This window comes from Lissotriton vulgaris, chromosome 7, assembly GCF_964263255.1.
Source record: "Lissotriton vulgaris chromosome 7, aLisVul1.2, whole genome shotgun sequence".
Lineage (NCBI taxonomy): Eukaryota > Metazoa > Chordata > Amphibia > Caudata > Salamandridae > Lissotriton > Lissotriton vulgaris.
In genome coordinates, this window is record NC_141695.1 from 1359539852 (window position 1) to 1359556273 (window position 16422).

The 16422-nt window shown below is 43.2% G+C and overlaps 1 protein-coding gene across 3 annotated transcripts in view; it reads right to left on the bottom strand.

Moving 5' to 3' along the window:
- HSD3B7 (hydroxy-delta-5-steroid dehydrogenase, 3 beta- and steroid delta-isomerase 7) overlaps positions 1 to 16422 on the bottom strand; it is a 496942-nt gene that overhangs the window by 109330 nt on the left and 371190 nt on the right. The window lies entirely within an intron of this gene.

Consider the following 16422-nt stretch of genomic DNA (forward strand, 5'->3'; position numbering starts at 1 on the left):
CAAAGAGCTTCTGAAAAAAACATACACCAACACCTTTCAATTAGTTTTATTAAATGAAAACTACAGTTTTTAAATGTAAGTAATAAGTGCTTACATTTCTTGAATTTTTTTTTAAATATACTTTCAAACAATTAAACTCAATTTGAATAATTAAATCAATCGCATTTTATTCTTGTCTCATCTTTGCTGTAGCCTGCTCCCAGTACATTGTACACATCAAAGGGTTTTATTCAAAATAAACAAGTTTTCTTTCAGCATCGCTGGCCATCCCTTGTTTTTTATTAAACGACTATACGCAGGACTAGACTTCACAGGTGTAAAATAGCACTTACAATCAGACCCATCAATGCACACGAGGAGGAGATTGTGTTAACGAGATGGTGACTGGGGACTCGCCCCCTTCTCCAGGTTCCTCTCCTTCTTTCATCCACACAAATGCACTCGAGTCCTCTGCTAGGAAGTCCTCTAGATTTAACCTGCCAGGTCCCGCCAAAATAGAGCCACCACAACTGAAGAGATTTTCAGCCATCTGACTCAGGCCACACTGGGAACCTTTGAAGCGCTTATGTGGCATCGGTTCATATGGGCGCGTGTTTTTTTGGTATTTCTAAGCTCAACAACCTCTATGTGTGGAACGCATACATATGATTTACAAAAAGTAAAGTTCGTAAAAAAGTATCTTTTCACATGTTGATGTGTGATTATATTTTAGTAAAGCATTCATGCAGTGAGGAGGACACTTCAGAGCGATTAAAAAAACGAACATGATTACAAGTCTTATTTCACAAACTCACATTTTGAGGTCGAGCATTAGCAGCACATGCGCTGCACTGCGAGCCACGCTGTATTGGAGTATGTACTTGAAGCCCCGCCCACTCTCCGCCTATATTTATCATTGGCTTGCGTCATTCTCCTTCGTAAATGCTGGCTTCTGATTGATTTTTAGGTTAGTTAGTCCCTCCTTAGTACCGCCTCATCTTCATTTTTAACCTCCCATGAGGACTGGCCCTTTTACTTCCGTTGTTACACAGTACGTGTTTTTTAGTCTGTAATACGTTTTTCTTACTGCAGGATGGTCTCTAGTACGCAGCTGTGACCACCAGCTTGTTTATTTAACTTGTAGCAAACAGGGAGCTCTTCAGGTGCCATGGGAGACAGAAGGGGGAAACTCAGCGATGCCTTCAGCATTTGCAATTCAATAGGGCTTGCATTTGCGAGAGTTTAAGCTATTGGCATTGTAAATGACTATGTCTCCTATTCATGTTTTAAAAACCAAAATATAAATAAAATGCATTCTCATCTACAATTCCAATAGCTCAAATTCGCATAAATGTGAGACCCATTGCATTGCAGATACTTGTGTAATGTATGTCAAGTCAAGTCAAGTCAAGTGATTTATATAGCGCGCTACATACCCAGAGGGTCTCAAGGCGCTTGAGGAAGGGTGGGGAATTACTTGTCGAATATCCAGGTGTTAAGTTGCTTTCTGAATGTAAGGTGGTTCTGAGTGAGGCGAAGGTGAGTGGGAAGTGAGTTCCAGGTTTTAGCTGCCAGGTAGGAGAAGGATCTGCCTCCCATGGTGGTTTTGTTGATGCGAGGTACAGTTGCAAGGGCTTGGTTGGAGGATCGTAGGTGGCGGGAGGGGGTGTAGAAGGAAAGTCGTGAGTTGAGGCATTCGGGTCCAAGTTCGTAGAGTGCTTTGTGTGCGTGGGTTAGGAGGCGGAAAGTAATCCTCTTGTTAACGGGGAGCCAGTGGAGGTTTTTCAGGTGTCCAGAGATGTGGTCTTTACGCGGGATGTCTAGTATGAATCTGGCTGAGGCGTTTTGGATGCGTTGGAGTTTTTTCTGGAGTTTTGCGGTGGTACCGGCGTATAGGGTGTTACCGTAGTCCAGGCGGCTCGTGACCAGTGCGTGGGTGACCATTTTTCTAGTTTCGGTGGGGATCCAGCGAAATGTTTTTTTGAGCATGCGAAGAATATTGAAGCAAGAAGATGAGACGGCGTTGACTTGTTTGTTCATAGAGAGTGAGGAGTCCAGGATGACACCTAAGTTCCGTGAGTGGTCCGTCGGGATGGGTGCTTTTCCAAGGGACTCTGGCCACCAAGAGTCATCCCAGGCGGAGGGGGAGGTACCTAGGATAAGGACTTCAGTTTTGTCAGAGTTCAGTTTTAGACGGCTGTACTTCATCCACTCGGCTACTTCTTTCATTCCTTCATGTAGGTTGGTTTTGGCGGTGTTAGGGTCTTTGGTGAGTGATAGTATCAGTTGAGTGTCATCAGCGTAGGAGATGATGTTGAGGTTGTGTTGGCGTGCGATAGCCGCGAGGGGGCTCATGTATACGTTGAAGAGGGTGGGGCTGAGTGAAGATCCTTGTGGCACGCCGCAGATGACTTTGGTAGCTTCTGATTTGAATGGAGGAAGGCGGACTCTCTGAGTTCTTCCGGCAAGGAACGAGGTGATCCATTCCAGTGCTTTTCCTTGGATTCCGATTTTTCTGAGGCGTTGTATTAAGGTGCTATGACAAACTGTGTTAAAGGCTGCGGAGAGGTCGAGGAGGATGAGGGCGACTGTGTCTCCGTTGTCTAGCAGAGTTCGGATGTCGTCTGTTGCTGCGATGAGTGCGGTCTCAGTGCTGTGTTTGGCTCGGAAGCCGGACTGAGAGGAGTCGAGGGATTTGTTGGTTTCGAGGAAGGCGGCAAGCTGGTTGTTGACAGCTTTCTCGATGACTTTGGCCGGGAATGGAAGGAGCGAGATGGGGCGGTAGTTTTTGAGTTTGGTGGGGTCAGCTGTGGGTTTCTTCAGAAGGGCGCTGAGTTCGGCGTGTTTCCAACTTTCCGGGAAGGTGGCGGAGTTGAGGGAGCAGTTGATGACGTCTCGGAGATGTGGTGCTATGATGGAATCTGCTTTGTTGAAGATGTGGTGAGGGCATGGGTCTGTGGGGGATCCTGAGTGGATGGAGTTCATCAGGCGGATGGTGTCCTCATTGGAGATTGGGTTCCAGTCATTGAGGATGTTCAAGGCGGGTGGGGGTTCTGCAGAGGGTAGGGTGGGTTGGTCTTCGGGTCGGTTGTCGAAGCTGTTGTGGAAGAATGAGGCTAGGGAGTCGCAGAGGGCTTGAGAGGGGGTGATGTCGTTGGAGTTGGCTGAGGGGTTGGTAAATTCCTTGACGCTGTTGAATAATTCCTTGCTGTTGTGGGCGTTGCTATCTAGTCGGTCCTTGAAAGCGGCTTTCTTGGCATTCCGGATCAGTTGGTGGTGTATACGGGTGGCGTTTTTGAAGGCGTCCTTGGTGCTGGTGTTTGGGTCTTTTTTCCAGGCCTTCTCAAGGGAGCGACAGAGTTTCTTGGATTTCTTAAGATCATCGTTGAACCAGGAGGCCTTCTTGCTGCCTAGTTTGATTTGACGTTTTTTTAACGGTGCTAGGATGTCGGCGCTGTTGGATAGCCATTGGGTGAGGTTAATGGCTGCTTGGTCGGGGTTTGAGGAGTGGGCGGGGGGGTTTTGAAGAAGCGATGAGGAGATCTGGTCGATGGTGATTTTGTTCCAGTTTCTTCGCAGAGTGGGTTGAGGATGGTTGTTGGAAGTGGTCTTGTTGTAGGTAAAGTGAACGCAGCTGTGATCCGTCCAAAGGAGAGCTGTAGTGTGGCTGAAGGAGATATGTTTGCTGGAGGTGAAGATAGGGTCGAGTGTGTGACCTGCGATGTGGGTGGGGGTAGTGACAAGTTGAGTCCGAGGTTGGCGAGGTTGTCCAGAAGGGTGGTGGTGTTGCGGTCGTTGTTCTTTTCAAGGTGAAAGTTGAGGTCTCCCAAAAGAATGTAATCCTCGGAGGGGAGGGCGTGTGGGGTGATGAAGTCCGTGATGTCCTCACTGAATTGTGCACGGGGTCCTGGTGGCCTGTAGAGGAGGGTGCCTCTGAGTGTGGTCTTGGGGTCGATGTGGATCTGGAAGTAAAGGTGTTCAGTGTTGGCGAGATTGACGTCTGAGCTGGTTGAGATGCGGATGGATTTCTTATGTACGATAGCGATTCCTCCTCCTGTTTGGTCGGTACGGTCCTTATGGATGATCTTATAGCCTTCCGGGATGGCAATGGTGATGTCTGGGGCTGATGTGGCGTTCATCCATGTTTCTGTTAGGAAGGCGACGTCTGGAGAGATGGTGTCTAGTAGATTCCAGAGGTCGATGGCGTGCCTGTGGACTGAGCGGGTGTTGAGCAGGATGCATTGTAGGTGGTTGGTGTCAGATATTTGTTTTGTGTTTTTGGATGAGAAGTCGTTCTTGGTGCCGTCGAACTTGCAGGAGTAGCAAGAGAAGGGTCCATGGATGTGTCCGGGAGCGGCTTGGACGCAGTTGGGGGGACGGCCGGGGTTTAGGGCTAGGAGGGTGGAGGCGTCGTATGAGATGCGGGTGGGGTGGGGGGTACATTTTGATTTGATGTATCAACTCTCGTATCAACTCAAAAAGTTAAAAATATGAAAGATAAATGCAAAAGTCCATCGATTTTTACACAATAGATTCTTAAGCAATCTCTGCATTCATTAATTCATGTTTAACTGTATGGCTGGAACGCACATTATCTAAAGAGATTATGACCTGCAGACAATGACAAACCTACCACTGTACCGCCATATGGCCTCATGAACTTGAAGCTCCTCCAATAACATCAAGAGAAGTTAGATATCTAGGAGCGGCCTTGGATTCAGATCTACCCTTGATACAACATGCTTACACCGTCATAAAAAGTGCCTTCTACACAATGAAAACACTATGGCACATACCTTGCACACCAACAAAAACTGCAAGCCAGTCTCACGCTCATAATCTCCAAGACTGACAATGCAACAGCCCATACCATGGCGCGCCAGCATTCATTATATGCATAATCCCACTCATCGAAAATGCTGCCAAAAGACTTCTTCCATGCTTTCATCCAAGAGAATGCATGAGTTTAATCTTGCAATTGCTCCCCTGGCTATCTATAGCTAGAAGGGCAATGTTAAAGGCACTCCATATTGTCCACAGAGCCTCCCAAGAAAAAGGACTGCTATACATACAAGTTGAATTCAAGCAATATATACCAAAGAGAGCCCAGCGCTCCAGGCTTGCAACACTTACCATACCATACCACCTTACCATAAGAAACCATTAGGAGGCACTGCTTTGTCAGTACCAGCTGCAAAGTTCTGGAACTCACTACCAGCCGGCATTAGAAGCACTCAGGAGTATATACACTTCCAAATACAACTGAAAACATAGCTATGTCTTATCTAACTGCACAACTCACATCCTGGCAACAGAACACATCAAAAAGTTGCACCCTCAACTGCAGTCCTCAGCGTACAACCCACGAATTGCATCAACCAGCAAACTGCTTCCAATATGCTGGTAAGCAAAAAAGAGCTGACATATGAGTCGCCGTGACATTAAATAGTTATGTACTTCTATATAGAGCAGTTGTATGCATTAAACTCTCCATTTGGTTAAATAAATACCTATAAAAAGGTATAAAAGAAGATAAAAGCAGAATAAAAAAACAGATACAGGCATGATGACAAAACTCAAAGTGCACAAAGCATAAAATTCAGAGAAACGATCAAAGTGTAATTCTAATTGCATTTATATAGTGCTTACTACCCCTGACAAGGCGTCAAAGCACTTTAATGCTTTTATCTTGTTTTTGAACCTTTTATGGTTATTTATTTAACTGGAAAAAATGAGTTTAATACATACATACATATAGAACAGTTAAAAAGGCCCACAACTTCTTGCTGGATAGGGATCAATTTGGCTTCCGCCCGGGACATGGGACAGAGACAGTGCTGGTAACGGCAACGGATAATCTGCAAATGCGCGCTGACAATGGTAACTCCTCGGTCCTTGTATTATTGGACATGTCAGCCGCATTTGATACGGTGAGCCGGGTCATGGTGGTTAAGAGACTGGAAAGCGTGGGGATTAAAGGTCGAGCCTTGCAGTGGCTACGATCATACTTGTCAGGAAGACAACAAGCTGTATCTTTAACACTGTTTATCTCTGACATGTCCCCAGTACACCACGGGGTGCCACAGGGCTCGTCAAGAAGCCCAATTTTGTTTAACATCTATCTACGCCCTCTTTTTCCTCTTATAAAGTCCTTTGGGGTAGACCTGGTCAACTATGCGGATGACACTCAACTGATATTCTCCCTGGAGGGGAAGCAAGCGGTGTCTATGGACACCTTCCAGGAGTGTATGTGTCAAACTGCAAGTTGGCTCTGGAAAAATTCCCTACAGCTGAACAGAGGAAAGACTGAGGTGGTGTACTGTCCAGCTACCAGAGGGTCCCGACCTCTGCCGATAGAATTTAAACTCACTCCGGAGAATGAACCTTTGGTCCCGGCTAAAGTAGTACGCAATCTGGGAATTATGGTTGACGAAAATCTCCAAATAGACATACAAGCCGACAAAACTGCCAGTGTGTGCCTCTCTCTGCTACGTGTATTGAGTAAGATCCTTCCTCTACTCCCAGAAGACTCTCGACCGCTCGTAGTGAGAAGTGTAATACTGAGCAGGTTAGATTATTGTAACTCCCTATATCTGGGAGCACCATTATACATTGTGCAGAGGCTACAGAGGATGCAGGCAGTGGCAGCAAAGCTGGCGCTAAACAGACAACGTGGGTCCTATAAGACACTGGCGTTAAAAGATCTCCATTGGCTGCCCATTAAGGAGAGAATCTATTTTAACTCTCTCAGCATCGTGTATAGGGCAGCACATGGGCAGGGTCCTATCCCTGTGCAAAAACATGTTTACTTGGATAATCCAAGTAGGCAGCTCCGATCGTCAAATACCAATCTGATTACAACCACCAGATTTAAGAAATCCCGGAAGGGGGGTCGAGCTTTCGGAATACTGGCCTCACATATCTGGAATAGGCTGCCTCTGAACCTTAGGCAAGAAAGTTCATTGACAGGGTTTAGGAAGAGCCTGAAAACCTGGCTCTTTCCAAGGAATACCTATTAGCTCTCCGGACATTGACAATTGAGTTTGCTGTCTTTGATGTTATTCTAACCAAGCGCCAGGATACCCGTAGGGTGGCAGTATTGCGCTATATAAATTCTCTTTCCATTCCATTCCAATGGTACTAAAACCATAATGCTAATGGTCAACAAATTGTAACTTATACCTCTTGAATTCACATAAGACATACCTGTTATGAGGGTTGTCCATCATCTGCACTGTCCAGTCAAAAAAACAGCACCAAATGAACACGCATGGAATACCTGAAGAGATCTGTCACACATTGCTGGACAATTTAAAAGACTTAATGTATTCTACCACAGCAGGTACCAAATATCTATACATTTGGGGAGAGGAAGTAGCCTTACGGCTAGAGCGGTCGACCTCAGACCTGGGGAACTGGGTTTGAGTCTCAATATCGTCGCTCAACATCCTGTGATTCTGGGCAAATCACTTAATCTCTCTGTGCCTAACAAAATGAATGTGTTTATCTGTAATAAAACTGGTGCTCATGCAAAGCGCTCCGATACCCAATGTCTCGGGTTTAGTTTGCGCTATATAAAACTCTAAAAAAATATATATATATGACCGCTTCTTTACGTCTCACAAAGACAATCAGATATTGGATGATAATAAAAATAAAGAGAAAAGGAGAGCCATTAAACCATTTTTCAATATGAATAAAGCAGAAGAACGTTGTGCACTTTAACTAGGTTCCGATCCGTCGAATGTTATCAAACAAGCCGACAAAGGTGGGGCAACTGTAGTGATGGATGCACTGGCTTATCGGACTGAATCTTTACCATAGCTACAAAATACCAAATACTATAAACCCATCATGCGTGACCCCACTACGAGATTACAGAATACCATTCGTAATCTTGTTAATTAAGCACTTGAAGCTGGATGGATCACCAGAAATGAAGCGGAATTCTTGACACCCACACATCCGAAGATCACTGCATTTTACATCTTGCCGAAGATACACAAACATCAGAGGCCCCCCTGCCCGGCCTATAGTTTCTGGCATTGGTTCGTTACTAGAACCATTGCCACAATTTGTGGATTGGTTTCTCCGACCCTTGGTGGCCAAAATGCCATCATATTTGCAGGACACCAAACAGGTCTTGTCCTATCTGACTACGATCCATTTTGATCCGGTGATACATCTCATGGCCTCATTTGATGTTGAGGCTCTTTATACCAATATTCCCCAAGAAGAAACACTTCGGACTATTCAAGATCTGTCGGAAGAAAACCCTCGTAGTGATCAGATGCCGACGTCCTTTGTGATGAAGTGCGCCAATCTAGCTATGAGAGAGAATTTTTTCACCTATGAAGATCAACTGTATTGGCAAGTGATGGGCACTACCTGTGCCCCCAGTACGGCTAATCTTTTCATGCACTGGTTTGAAGTTACATACATCTACCCAGATGGCAATCCCTTCTACAGCAAATTATTGCTGTGGTAGCGCTATTTAGATGACATTCTAGTCATCTGGGAAGGGGATCAAAATTCGAGATTGGAATTTTCTAGTTGGCTTACCACCCTCAACATACACCTGAAATTTACTTGTGAAGCAAGTAATAAGAATCTACCATTTCTTGATTTGAGATTGTATCCGAAAGACGGGAAGATATTCACAGAACTGTACCAAAAACCAATGGCATGTAATGCACTCCTCAACTACACAAGCTTCCACCCTCGTGCTCTCCGTGACAATCTTCCTATAGGACAATTCCTACGGTTGAGGAGAAATTGTACTGAACTTGCATATATCATAAACATGCAACTACTCTTAGTGCACATCTCCACACTCGACAATATCCTACACGGTTGATACAGAATGAGAAGAAGAGAGCCAAGAATAACAACCGCGAGGCACTCTTAGAGACACATGTGAAACCTCCCACTAATCGCTTGGAATGTGTCAGCACTTTCAGCCATCTCAGCACTACGATCAAGAAAGCCATTAATTCCAACTGGCATATCTTGAATAAGGGCAAAAAAATCAGTGAGAGGCCTCTCTTTGCATTTAAACGGAGTATGAATCTTGGGAACATCTTGGTACACACTCGGCCTAGAGTGTTACACGATACAAACCAGTTACGGACTATCCATACTGGTGTACCGGTCCAGGGCCATTTTCCTTGTGGTTCCTTTGTGGTTTGTCATTTGACCACACGGACGCTCCAAATTGATCTGGGATTAAAAACTCCCTGGGTATTAACTAGCCACACAAATTGCAATTCAGAGGCGGTTACATATTTCATACAGTGCCCTTGTAAGTTGTACTTCGTGGGTATGACAACCCAGAAAGTAAAAACCAGGATGATAGAACATAAGAGTTCAATCAAACAGAAGAAATCTAACGCTAAACTCACCAGGCACTTCCTTGATGTGGGACATACAGAGGGAGACCTTAGATGGGTGGTTTTGGACAAACCCCATTACCATAAAGACATGGGACCTTTGGAATCCGTGTTGTTCCGCAGAGAACAAAGATGGGTGTTCAGATTGGGTAGCCACCATAAAGGTCTTAATAATGATATACCCTGGTGTGCTCTGGGCTCTCATTAATACCTATATATACAAGCGGTAGGTTATACACCATGCGGCTGCATGGTGGATCTTTATTGATACCTTGCTACCCTTATTATACATATTATACTTCTTGTGTTACAATGGCTAAATAGTAGTTAAGGCTGCTTAGCCATGCACTTTCAGAGAAGTGTTTTTAGCATAGGTGATTAGGGGCCGTATTAAAAGAATCCAGGTTTTAAAAACGTATTTCTCTATGCTAAAGAGTTATTTCAGCACACTGCTGATTTTTGATTGATTTTCAACTACTGGACCCCAGAATTAGTAGTGAATCCGAGTTTCACACTTTGATAATAGAATAATGACAAGGTGGTACGATAGTAGCTCATTTTTGTTAGGATTCCCTAGTAATGACACACGTGACCGGCATCACGTGGTACGCCCTTTAGGCGGCACACGGTTCCCGGATATTCACTTGGGGGTGATAACAACAACGAGTGCCCTGGTGTATACTCGTCTACTTTTAATTTTATTTAAAATAAAAACTAGAGGAATGTCGCAGAAGAAATACCGCTTGGAGACACTTAAGTTGGGAAGAAGGCACAGACATACGGCCGACATCGGAGTTGTATGTTCACTCCGTTACCATAGCTACGGGTGACCGCGAGCACGTGACACGTACGTAGTGCATCTCGCGCGGTTCCACTTCCGTGCATTTAACTTGGTACACACTACAGTTTTTTGCTCCCTCCCGAGTACAAAAGACGAGAACGTGCGTTGTTACGAGGTGAGCCGATAGCCGGAGTAGGTCGTTGTATTTGAAAATCGGTGGTAGTACCTGTCCTTGTTTGGTAATTTAAAGTTTGGCTACACAGGAGGGGTTCTTGTTAGGGCTCGTCCATTTCAACCTAGTTAAGGTCCTGCTATAATGGAATCTCTAGCTGCTAGTCGGGGCAAGTTTAAGATGAAGACTAACCAATGTGGATCCATGGGTTAAATAATAAAATTACCTATTACAGAACACATACTTTGATATAGACAATTGAGAGAGATAATAACTCTCTAAACAACCTGCACTAAATAAATAGGTATCTTACAAATTAGATGACTAGAGGCACCCCGCACTATCAATACTTTCAAGTATATATACATATCAGGGACCTGTAATTTTGAGTGATAGCTATGTTTCAGGTGTTGTGATGCTGAGGTGTCTGCAATTGGCAAGTTAATTATGTCATGTGTTGATATAATTATTTTAACCCTTTACTCGAATAATGGACATGGTGTGATACTCGGTAGAAGGTCGAGTTGGCACATACATACTACACTTAGGTAAGAGTTATTTTGATATATTAATCATAGACGGGAAAAGGGGTGTTTATATACATTGGTGAAAGGTTATTGTTAAGTTGTGTTGTATTATTATTGTTTTACAGAGCCTTCTGACTGATCATATTGATCAATATATGCGTGTGAAGGTCAAGAAATAGAGGCCTAAGTATCACATTTTATTTACACACCTGATACAACAGAGTGACTGTTGTTTGATCCTGATGAATGCCCTGAACATTATTGTCGCTATGGCAGAAACATATTGATCACTAGATAGGGCATAAATCTATAACCCTACACTCACTTGCATTTTAACTACTACCACATAGGAAGGAAGAATAAAGTTGTTACCCCTAAGTAGGTCGTTTTTAACACACTTTTTGCACTTATTATTTTGCACTCTGCCCCTTCTTACCATATCGAGTTGGTAGAACCAACATGTGCTCTGCACTCCTGCTCCTTCCCCCTTGGGTGAAGTCGTAGCCCACACAGGGTCCCTTGCGGTCCCCATTTGTTGGAGAAACCCAATGATGAAGCATGTCACCCTCGGGTGAGTGAGGGTTTTCGTCCACAACAAGGTTGTGCCCTTTGGCTTCTTTCCCCTTTCCCTTTCCCTTTTTTAGAATAGACAGCTCACTATAGTACTACCCTATATTTTAAATAAAAATACACATCCCAGCAGATCTCTCCACTCCTTTCTGTACCACAGCTATACACACAATCTCAGACTGGACAACCCTGTGCAGTGGCCAGCTAAGCACGCAATATCATACAAAATACATAAAAGTGGACTGCAGAGCTGTTCAAAGTTTCCAGCATACTGAAACCATAAAACTGAATATATGTCTCTCACACTTCATCACTCAACACACTGCTACATGCTGTGTCCCATAACATCATAACCACACATCAGTGGTCATCACGCACAACATGAAAACACTTTGCACATAGGATCAAAACAAAGACAGCATACTTCCAACCACACACCCTACATGGTCTTGTGTGCTACTCATGTAAGTGCTTCAGTGCCCCATATAGGGGTAGTCAGTGCTATATAAATGCTTCAATACAATACAATACAACTTACTTATTTAATGCATTTGTTTAGCAAGCAAATACACAAACCAGTGTCCTGGCGCTAGTCAAGAGTGAAACAGCTAGCCCTGAAAGGTAAATTGGACTGTATACAACCAAGTTTTCAGCAATTTCTGAAAGACAAAATGATAAACTGCACAAACAGAAAAATGACAAAGTTCCTCTTTTTGGTTGTCATAAAAAACAGGACACACACACCATCCAAAGAGGCACAACCAAATCCTGGGATATAGTAATAACTTTGCTGATCATAATCACGGTCTCCTAGATGGGACATTCTGGCAAAAGTTATTTTGCAGACAAATGTACCATTGGCCAGTAATTTCTTTGTGACACGTTCTAAGGCTATTTAAAAATGAGAGTTGTGCAAGGTGCAATAGGTGCAATTTAGCCAGATGCTCAAAGATGGCGGCACACCAAAGAAGATCAGGCATTAAGGGATATTGCAAGCTGTAGCATTTCAGACCACGTGATGCTGAGAGTTCATTATCTCATAATATGCAAATGAATGATGGTTTACATATGCATGCAGTATTATTTTGACCTAGGTTTGAGTATTGCCAAAAATATTTACTGCTTTGCATTCACTGTAGATGTATACATGGTTACGTTTGAATACATAGTTTGTAAACACATTGGCATTCAAACATCCTATATAGAAAACAGTGTACATATCACAGCTTTGACTGACAAATATGCCCATTCCCTTTAAAGTGAGGGATATGATAGGTTGTGACATCACAGCGTGTAACATTGATTTCACACTGTGCTATGTAATTGCACATTGGTTATGTAAATTAGTCATTTTCATTTAGGACCTGTAGCCTGGTTATGAGGAAGATGACATTACTACATTCAAGGGGGATCTGGCCTTCAAGAGACCAGCCTGGTTTCTCTGAGGAATCAGTGGGAAGACTGCCTGGTTCCCAGCACAGTAGGCTCTAAAGGCGCATGCATGTAAAAAACATACAATGGCTTATCAAAAGCAGTGCTTAATTTGTAGAAAAATAAGTGCCAGGGCTCTTATCAGTAGGCCACTTACGCACTTACGCTTGCGCTGCCCCCTGTCAATTACAGTTTCTGGTCCAGGGAAGACATGGCTTGGCAGTTCGGGCTGGACTGTTCCCATGAGGCACAGGGTCAAGACTGATTTGCATACAGTTGTGTCTGAACTGGGGTGGCGAAGTGAGCTAAAGAACGACGATGGATTCAGCCCAGATCTGTGACTGGGGGTGAGTGTCTGAAAAGTTTCAGCGCTCCGTCCATCATCTCCTTGTGTCAATTACAGTAACTGCATAACAAATGAGTCACACTCCTACAAGTGTGACAATTCTGACAATTTCAGAGCCCCAAAGTTAAGAGAATGGATTTGGCAGCAAGTATTAGTCATTCTTAATGTATACTGAATTAATAAACAACAGTTATTATGCTCATCTCTGAGTAAAAAAATAAAAATAAGTACAGCTGCTGACAAAATCACCGGCTCAAATTAAGCACTGCTCAAAGGGTTAATACGCGCCAGGATTTGTTTTCTCTTTGTATGATGGGGCTCGATTCGCCAGTCCATCCCCATTAGCTAACAATGCACTAGAGGAAGTATTAAGTGGGTGAAAGCTGAAAAAACGTATTTTGCTGCAAAGCCACCGCTGGTCTCACAGGTATATAAGCGCATCAAGGAAACTAATGCACACATCATTGTTCCACGCATAGAATAACATATATAAGAATACTAGATGAGAAGGTGAAGATTATTGGTGTATGATTGGAGAAATGTGCCATTATTTACAACACTGGCTGGGCCAGTGATGGAAAGTAGAGGGAAACGGGGGATCCTGGATCCAGCAGCTATTTTTGGGCCTGATCTGCGATCTGCCCATCCCAGGGAAATATGCTAAATATGCTGAATTTGTCATGATGACATTTTCTGAAACCAGGACTCAATTAGGCAGTGTACCCATGTTGCGTTGGATGGTGTCCGTGTGTTCGACGCAGCAACCTGCATTTGGGAAGGGGCTTTCTTACAGGGAAAGGCCAGGAAGGGTTCCTCGGCGGTATTCGTACAAGCCCCGAGATGCCTCTGGGTAGTCGTGCGCTATATAAGTGTGTAATTATCATTATTTTAACTTCCTGCAGGCCCCAAACAAAAGACGGAATTAAAGTGCCACCAACCTTTCCTTTCTTGAAGTATCATCCTGGCTGGAAGCCATATCAAACCCATCAACTAGACGCAAATGCAATGGAAAGAAACCAATGTGCACAAATTGTTATTACTTCACAGGAACTTAAAAGAAACTATTGGAGGCAGGTTTTTAACTTTGTTCATCTCGCCTATGTAAGTGATGTGCATGCAGTGTAAGAATGCTAAGTATATCTGGGTGTATTTACACAAATAATGATTTAAATGGCAAACATTTCTTCTTTCAACACAGGTAAGGGGAGAGGGTCAATCGTATCTAAAACTCTCACACCCGAACCCCCTAAGTTATAATTGTACACACATAGAGGGGTGGAGAGAAAAACAAAAAGAAAAAAGAAAACCCCTATACATCCCACAAAACAAAAAATCCTTTGTTTTGAAAATACTGCCCTCACTCACACACCGAAGTGTGTGACATGCTTCATGATCGGGTCTGCTTACAATACGCCCAGGTGTAGCCACACTCTGGACGGAGCATAGGGAGAGGGGTTTTAACATAAAAAGACCATAAGACAAATGTACAAGACCAAACAACATATATACAAATAAATCAAATAGTGATCAGTGGATATCACCCTGTGACTGGAATAGGTCCACAACACGTGCAGTTAAAGGGAAAGTGTTTAAAACTGGTTTGGGGATACCAAACAAAAACTTTATTAACAGGTTCCACAACCAGGATTAAAAGAAATGAAAGGATGGGTAGTGTTTCCAAGAGAAACGTCAAGATTCTCAAAACAACCCTCCTAATACCGCCTTTTCTCTCCACCCCTCTATGTGTGTACAAACATTTCTTCTTCACAGATCCTTTTATTATATATTGGCCAGTCTGGTCTCCTGGATACTGTAACTATATTTTTGCTTGTTATGCACTGAAGTTTGTTGGTTTTTTTTTGCATCTAATACCCATGTATCTATCTATGATAGTAGGTTCTAACATCAAGGACCAACATTGAACCCTATGATATTTTTTTTGTATTTATGTAACAATGTCACCTACCCTGTTAAGCTCTCTGATACCCGCAAAGGTCTGGTTCGCGCTATATAAAACTTAAAAAATAAATACAAAAATAAACTATTTCTTCTTATTTTATTCTTTTATAGCGCTACTCATCCCAGTGTAGGGTGTCAGATCACTTTACATCACACACAGACTCAATAAATCATACAAGTGTGTAGATCACTGAACAGAAAATCTTGTATAAGACAATGTTGGCTATAACGTGTAGGGAAATGGCCATTACAACGCAGGCTGAGCCACAGTTGCCATTTCCCAGCAAGCGGAACCAGGCTTCCCTTAACTACGCTTATGCATGGTTAAGGCAATGCGTGGTCTACTGTCCATATGGCCATCTGCCTATAAACCATATTACATTACATGCTCTAGGTGGCACTATTGACCTTTTCTGTGGCAATGAAAGTTTGCTTTTTGCTCGTATTGGCAATCTGCCAACGTTTCCGGTGCAAATCAGCCCATAACCCATTGCATGTTAGTGCTACCTCGAGCATAATTGAGTCTTTAAATTATGTAAGGACTGGGTTTAAACATTCACTGGATAATATACAACTTGCTGCGAGTTTTTAGGTTTTGCCTGCACAGTGCTTGTGCTGTGGTTGTGAAATCTATTGTATTAAATATATCTTAAAATGGACTTGTATCCCACCTTCACTTCTTTTTGATTCTTCTGCTTGTCACTTTACGTTTCCTCATTTCTATTGGTTGTAGGCATTCTATTACCTGTTCTTACATGTGTGTTTCTCTTAATAGCTTCCCATCTGCAAAGTACTGTGTTCATTCGCTTTGGTGGAATTTCTTTTAAGCGTCTAAAGCAACGATTGGGAAAATAAAATATATACTTATTTGCTTTTCCTTTTTCAATTCAACTCGATGACACTGATAATCAATTGGTCCCTGGGTTCAGAACCTTTCAATACAGTATGCACCCAGGTATGCACCAAAAATACAACATGTTTTCGGTAGCAGTACCTTTCCAACATGGCTGCCACACTTTTGATTGCTAACTAACTGCGATTATACAATTTCATTGACTTTAATAAAATATACCATTGTATTTGTTCTATGACATAAGGATCTTGATTTCTCCTGTCTCTGTATGGCTCATTATACCTCATGTTTTATCTCGCTGTATTGCCATCCATCGAATGCAGAACCATTGTATGATGGCCGCCACAAATTCCTACCAGTACTCGCTCCGATTTCCCCATCATGACCGCCAATAAGCACACCCCTTGTGCAGATG